Source organism: Macrobrachium rosenbergii, chromosome 42 (assembly GCF_040412425.1).
Source record: "Macrobrachium rosenbergii isolate ZJJX-2024 chromosome 42, ASM4041242v1, whole genome shotgun sequence".
NCBI classification, from domain to species: domain Eukaryota; kingdom Metazoa; phylum Arthropoda; class Malacostraca; order Decapoda; family Palaemonidae; genus Macrobrachium; species Macrobrachium rosenbergii.
In genome coordinates this window covers 7,639,918-7,647,847 of record NC_089782.1, presented here as the reverse complement: position 1 = coordinate 7,647,847, position 7,930 = coordinate 7,639,918, and the positions used below count along the sequence as shown (strand labels likewise).

Sequence of the window (7,930 nt, the reverse complement as noted above, 5' to 3'; positions counted from 1 at the left end):
GGCAAGAAAGGCATGGCAGTTTCTTTTCCATAGCAGCTCGGTACTTGGGATGACTGATGGCATAAACGATGGGGTTGTACACAGCATTGGCCTTGGCGAAAACGGAACCCCAGATGGTGAAGAGAGGGGTGATGAAAGGCTTGTGATTCATGCCTACCATATTGATGACAAAGTAAGGAGTCCATGCCATGAACCACAGTGAAACAGTCATGAGAGCAACTTTAGCAAGGCGGCATTCATTAGATGTCTTTCTGGCTTCTGGGTCATTTCTCAGGGACTTGACTCCCATCTTTTTGGCCTGTTCACGCATCTGTTTCTCGTGAGTAGCAACAGCCTTCAAGATGAATGTGTAACAGTAAATGATGATGAAGAGTGGAAGGACATAGCAATCAAGAGCATAGAAATACAGGTAAAGGTGGCCCATCAGATCATCACTGAGGTAGTCGGTACCACAGGCAGTCATGTTGCCTTCAGGGACATATCTGTTGATTCCAAACAATGGAAGAGCGCACCAAATGATAGTTTGAGTCAAGCAAACAAAATTCTCATCAAAGCACCATTTGTTGTTAAAGGCTTTGCTGCAATACCCTTCACAATGACGTTGTAACGATCGAGAGTAATGAAAACCATGGACCAAATAGAAGCGCATCCACAGACAGAACCTACGGCAGCGTAGATTTCGCAGAAGAAACCACTGAAGGCCCACATCTGATAGTAACAGTTCACCAAAGTTGGGGGGAACATGAATGACATCATGATGAAATCTGAGAAGGCCAGACTTACAACAAACATATTTGATGGAGTCCTGAGAGATTTGGTGTTCATGAAGACCCAGATGACAACAAAGTTACCGCAAACAGAAAGCATCCCCATCACAAACATCCAGAAACCAACTAAGCTATACCAAAGTGGGTTCATGGGAGGGTACTGGTACCAGTGTTCGTGGATGTAACTTAGAAGCTCTCGGGGAACCCTGTCGACAACAGTGTAGTTACCGTATGGGTTCGTAGAGGGCAGGAGGTCACTGCCACCCATGTTAGAAGGATCTTCCCAGTAACCCATCTGCAAGAAACCAAGAGTACAAAGTTCAGTGATGCTGAGGTTTACTGGTTACTACCTCTGATACAGCTTTATAACCCATCGTGGAAAAATATGTCATGTTCTTTGTTGTTAGCATTGATATTCACCTACATACATTTTTTAACGAACACCCCTAAATATTTTCCTAAATTTGAATGGTAATGAGCATATTATCTGATATTAATGTTGATAAAAAAATAAGTTAGACCTGTGATTGCCTCAGTCTTCTTAGAAACCAATCTACTGATTGTAGAAATTAATGGAATTCTCGCTTGTGTCAGTCATTCAAGGATTAGGAAATGTGTAGAGTGACCGGACTTTTTTTTTCACCAATATCAGGGATTTTATTTTGAAAACTTCAGATTACCGCAGGTCTTCACTGGTCTTCAGTTAGGTAGCTTAAATATCATTTGTCAACTAGTTTTAGTTTTCTGATATTTCTGAAATTTACTCTTCAATGTTTTACAAGTTCATTTTCCAAATGCCTTTTACTATTGTATAAAAATGTAATTAAAATCTTTGGTAGAAATATCAAAAACATGAGGTGAACATTTTTCAATTTATATTTATGAATTACGAGTGACTCTAATCCTAAGAATTAAGGGTACATGGTTAAACTAAGTCATTTTTCAACTTCTTAACGAATATACTTTGAAGATAAAAGTGACGTGAGTGAAATAATACGGAAGTCAGAATATGATATACAACATGATGATAATAATAATAATAATAATAATAATAATAATAATAATAATAATAATAATAATAATAATTTCTTTGCTTGAGGTACCTTCGTTGAGGAAGTTTTTCGAGACGATAGAAAACCAGCAGCCGTCAGGAACAGGTGGCCGGGATTCCGTTCCTCGCGCTGCCGAAGCTGGAATGCCTCTCTTCGCCGAGGAAGCACTTTATATACCTCACTTGCATGCTTGGCTGACTCAACTATAGAGTTAATTGTATTTGAGAGCAACAACGGCAAGTACGTTGGTTTTCTACCTTCAAGCTTAATGAAAATGTTTATGCCTTCTTTTACACATAGAAATTGGAATCCATAAGTCCTTTTATACTCACAGTTGAGGATAATCGTCCAGTTGTAATAATGGAGTTATATATATATAATAATATATATATATATATATATATATATATATACACACATATATATATATATATATATATATATATATATATATATATATATATATATATATATATATATATATATATATACATACCTGCTATATTTAATAACTGCTCATTCAATCCTTAATAAATGTATGAATAAACAGTGGTCATAAGAAAATAACATTAGATGTAACAGATGTTAAATCTGGCTCCTCACTTTGCTACTTGGTGAGGAGTTCAGTATATATACTGATAATCTTTTTCATTCCACTTACCCAGAGTAAGGTTGGATCAGTGAACGGGCTAAGTGGCTTTTCTCGTTGGAAGCATATTCTTGTTGCTATGTAAAGACCTACTGTAGATGCCAAGTAAATATAACCTTATTGTGGAGTATGATCTATTTTACAACGTAGGGCTAATTTATGTTGTATTCTTGATTGTTATTATTATCACCGAATACATATTACAAGTTTATATTATTATTATTATTATTATTATTATTATTATTATTATTATTATTATTATTATTATTATTAAAAACAAACATACACATGAAAGAAAATTAAAGGCTAACAACTTTCAAACCAGAATTCCACAGAATACGTTATGGCTTTTGTATAAAATAAAAAGTATCGAATATAATTACAAAAGCTAACAATAGAGGTATCGAAAGAAACATAAATTTATGCATGTGTAAAAAAAACATAAAGATCGGAAAACTAGGTTGACGATGCGTAGCCTTTAAAAGTAGCATTACTGATCACTGCCGGATCTAGGAGTGAGGGGCCCGGATCTAGGAATTGGGGCTCGGGGCCCGTTTGGCTTGGAGGTTTTTATAGCCAAATTTTTTTTTTCCCTACAGCTGTGCCATATTTGCCTTAGAATTATACGGGCTTTGCTAAAAGTACATACCATGACAGAATATAATGAAATAAATTTACCCATATATTGGATCTTTATGACTTTTTGCGCAAAAAATTGTATAAAATATTTTCATTTCTCCGTAGAGTAAGTATTAACCCATGCGTTATGATTTTCCCCATGCTTATTTAGCTGTTTTGAATCAGCCATAAATAACTGTTCTTCAAATGGGCACCGTGGTATGGAAGAGTTGCAGGTGATCCTTCAGAAAATTAAAAGGAGTCTTCGTGCTGATGGCTGACACCAGGCTGCAGAATGGTGGGTTTGATGACTAGATATCACCACTTCCTTTCCTCAAACTCTTATCTATTACCGGGTAGCAACTGAAGAAACATGCAGTTATAGAGCGAACTGTTGCTGCTGACCCATTCACGATCATACCCAAAATAAATAGACCGTACTATTATTCTACGCAAATATAAGTATCTTTTTAATTTGGAAAGTAAATAACTTGGTAAGGGAATATATTGTTTTATGTAATAATTCAAAACTATTTTTAGCAATCAACCCTGATTCTTCTTTTTAGCCTCTAAGTAACAGCAGTAATATCTTATCAAAGGTACCAAATTAATATATGATCTTAAACACATGCTTACACAGGTCAAGTAGACAACAAATAAATAAACAAATAAGTAACCCACCACTATTCCCACCTCCCTCATAGTACAAGTCTCAGGAACGTAACAATAAGTAACAACGATAAAAGAATATGCCGTAGCCCAAGCTTAAATCCCTTGGAAATACTGGAATTACCTGTAAGAAGGTCTTACTGTCTGATTCCACAAAAATAAGTTATTTAATTTTGAAGTGGAAACACGGGCCATACAAACATCAAACATTTTACAGTTAAAATTATATCAGTTTTCCAGTATTTTACACATAAAACAAGAAATAACATAAGCTTATGAGCACCCTCACCACTTGCTGAGATACTGCACTTAGGTAATCAATTTTCTTGCTCAGATAATTACAAGTATGGTGCACAGCCTCTGGGCATGAATGTTTGTTGAGTGAAGTTTATAGTTCAGGTACTTTTCTTGACTTTCTAAATATAAAGTCTCTTATTATGTCCTAAATATCTAATAAGTATAGGATATCTAATTCAGCGCTCATGATGGCAAAATTTAAAGTTGCTCCTGTATCAGGCTTGTTCATAAGCAATTCTCAAATCGATTTCAACTTGGAACACGAATGTTCGGTTCTGTAATTGCTCATCATTACAACCAGGTACACCCTCAAGGCTGCTTCTAAGTTCGAAAAAATCAAGCATATTCTTATGGCGGAAAAGTTTGTAAAGAAAAAGTTCAGTGCTAAAGTTATTTGGCTCTTTGTCAGCATAAACATTGAAAAAAAAAAATTGGATGACCCCACCAGGGAATGAAGTTTCCAAATTGTTGGGATAAACATCCAATAATTTCTTTTCTGCTTTAGACAGCTCTTCAGAGGACAGCTTCATTAGTCGTCTAAAGCAGTCAAACCGAAGTGACTGCAGTCATATACCCTCATGTGTTCCTCAAGGGAAGTTATGATGATAGGAATGCAACATTCTGCTCTAGATTTTTCAGATCGGCTGAGCTGTGCTCTTTTTGTCTGGTCATAGGCCAGTGCATTCAAACAAATATTGTGTTGCCACTTTCGAGTGTGAACATATTCTGCAGAATCTGAAAGTTGTTGACCTTGCTCCTCCTAACTGTCAAAAGAATAGAGCTGAGATGCTAAGAGGTCTTTCAGGCTGGCCAGTGATGTAACAGCAACATTCAGATCAAGATTTTTACTTTGAGATATTCGTTGATTGCACTGACTCTCTGAAGAACATCATCCATGAAGGCAATGTGAGTGCCTGTCTCCTGTAAACAGATGCATACACAAGACCTTTTCTTGGAGTCACTCCTTATATTCTGCAATATACTGTACTCTTGATTTCACTGTAGCTAGACTTGAGTGCTTTTGTAGCATTAGCTCTAGAAGGCTAGTGCAGTATGGTGATGCACTTCAAGGCTGAATAATACCAGCTTTGGTTAGAGCATTAGTTAACAGCTAATGTTCATGCTGCAAAACTGAACATACAATTTTTAAAGAAAATCAAAATACAGGATTGCACCAGAACAGCACTCGGCAGCATCTTTTCAAGCTTAGTTCAATTAATGATGCATTTAAGGAATGCATTCTGCGAGACTGTTTTTAAGTGAACTTTACCCTGTAAACCATTGTACATGCCTCTCATACAGCTTGCATTGTCATAAGTCTGAACATAGCACTTGCTCAGACCTATTTTGTGTGCTTGGAGGAACTGCAACTTGGCAGCAAACATCTCTTGGGCCTTGTGTCCCTTGTTCACCATGAATATAACAAATCTTTTAACTGGGCCACCACTCTCCATATAACACAGCACAGGAGAGAGTTGATTGACTAGCACAAAAGCACAAGGAGCAACACCAAGAGGTTTGGGAGCAACACTAGGTAGGATATCATGGAAAACACAAAAAGCAACACCAACAAGAACAACAGAGACACAAGGATGACTAGCACAAAAACACAAGAAGCAACACCAAGAAGACCACAGAGACACAAGGATAACTAGCACAAAAACACAAAGAGCAATACCAAGAGGAAGTGCAAGTTGTGAATGACACTGGTCTGTAACCAGCCATTATGTCTTATTGAATGAGAGAGCATTTTATAAGAAATGGAATTTCAATTGTTGTCAACTATGATGCTCAAATTTTTTTATCAGTGCCCAAGCAAATGTGCTGGGAGAAAGGGAGGAAGCCACAGATGTGTACTATTTGGTTGATTTTTCATCAGAATCACAGTGATAAAGTCATCAAGAGCAAGTGGTTGTGTGTTTCCCCGTCAAATTTTGTAGTGTTTTCACTGCAAGTTAATGCGTTCCCATGCATTGAAACTCTAAGCATTGCTTGTTAATGGTGGTTTTTCTAATGGGAAACATGAAAGTGAGCTCTTGAAAAATCATGAGCAGTCAAGAGGACACCTTGACTCAGCCATTGCATGGCAGCTTGAACAACAAGAACAGTATTGGCAGTCAACACTGAAGCAATAGGTCAGCATCTTCAAGTTTATTGCATATCCCCTAAGGATGGAAATTATGTCAAAATTATTGAGCTCATTTCCCTGTATGACAGGCTGCTGGCTCAACATATTTAACTCTATGCAAAAACATGGTGCTAGACACATGAGCTATCTGTCTTTGACAATACTGAAGCTCATAGGTTTGATCGGAAAACAAGTCAAGAGTGAAATCATCTGATGAGCAAAAGAAAACAGGTATTTTTCAATTTCACTTTACAACAAGTTTCTCTCAAGCTTGTTGTAAAGTGAAATTTATAAACAGCTGTCTTTGAGGTTAATTTGTACCTTCAATTGACAGGTTACGTGTGTCCTTGGCACGCAGGGCCTTATAAATTATGTTAATCCAGTAAATAACTCATCAGCCAAGGCCCCATACATAAATATATATATATATATATATATATATATATATATATATATATATATATATATATATATATATATATATATATATATATATATATATATATAATATATATATATATATATATATATATATATATATATATATATATATATATATATATATATATATATATATATATATATATATATATATATATATATATATATATATATATATATATATATATATATATATATATATATATATATATATATATATATATATATATATATATATATATATATATATATATATATATATATATATATATATATTATATAGGTGTTATATATATATAGGTGTTATAATATATATAGCCATTTTATAAGTGTTTATATGTCTCTGTGAAAATTTTGATGTTTTGCTTGCAGATTCGTCATTTATTGTGAAGATGTGATTTTAAAATGTCTTTTTCTTACAGATAAATTTTATATCATGTAATCTTACAATGTCTTGGTATGTTTTTTCCATTTGTTTAATATCTGGAATTGTGTTATGAACGACATATTCCTAGCGTATTTTTAGCGCCACCAAAGAGAGAGAGGGTAAGATCTTATCGCTTCCATATTTACACAGGTGTCCAGTAACTCGGGCTTAGGCAAAAAGACCCCTCTTATATTATCGTGATGACCTGTCAGCCAATCTGTGAGTTCTCTATTATACATTCATCATGTATGTCTAACCCATATTTATTAACTGTGTCTGTGCTTATTCTTTTTCATAATCTGGAAAAGAGATAATGAGTGAAGTTGACATGCTGTCAGCCAACCAATTTTGGGTCTAAAAGCGCTTCCTTCTGTTTGCTCAGCTGGATTGAGTGTCCCAGGAAATGTCAGTTATAGATAAGAGGTCAGGCGCTTGAAGCTCAGCCATGTATGTATTCATACACGTGTATACTTGTGTATGTATGTATGATGCATGCATACTCTATGTATAATGTATTCTGGAAGGGCTTGTTGGACTGTTAAGTGCAGTGCTGTTCCAAACAAATACAGGTTCTTCCTAAACACATCTGTTGAAATTGATGACTAATTCATCATCACTTTATGATACCCGAATATCTGAACAAAGACAGTCAGTCAGCCAAAGGGGTCCCTGAGATAAGCATCTCTCTCTCTCTCTCTCTCTCTCTCTCTCTCTCTCTCTCAATAATCCCATTATATGTATAATTTTGTTAATTTTGTAGAAGGTGATCAGGAATATTGTTTTGTGCAAGTATTGTGGAAAATGTGTGATGGTGTAATAATTACAAAAGGTAATGTGGTGATTACTGAGTTTTGTAATGTTAAGAGTTAAAGTGATATTCTA

General features: G+C 35.1%; 1 pseudogene; it reads right to left on the bottom strand.

Moving 5' to 3' along the window:
• LOC136827914 (rhodopsin-like) overlaps positions 1–1,969 on the bottom strand; it is a 2,163-nt pseudogene extending 194 nt beyond the window's left edge.
• Between the last annotated feature and the right edge of the window lie 5,961 nt (positions 1,970–7,930).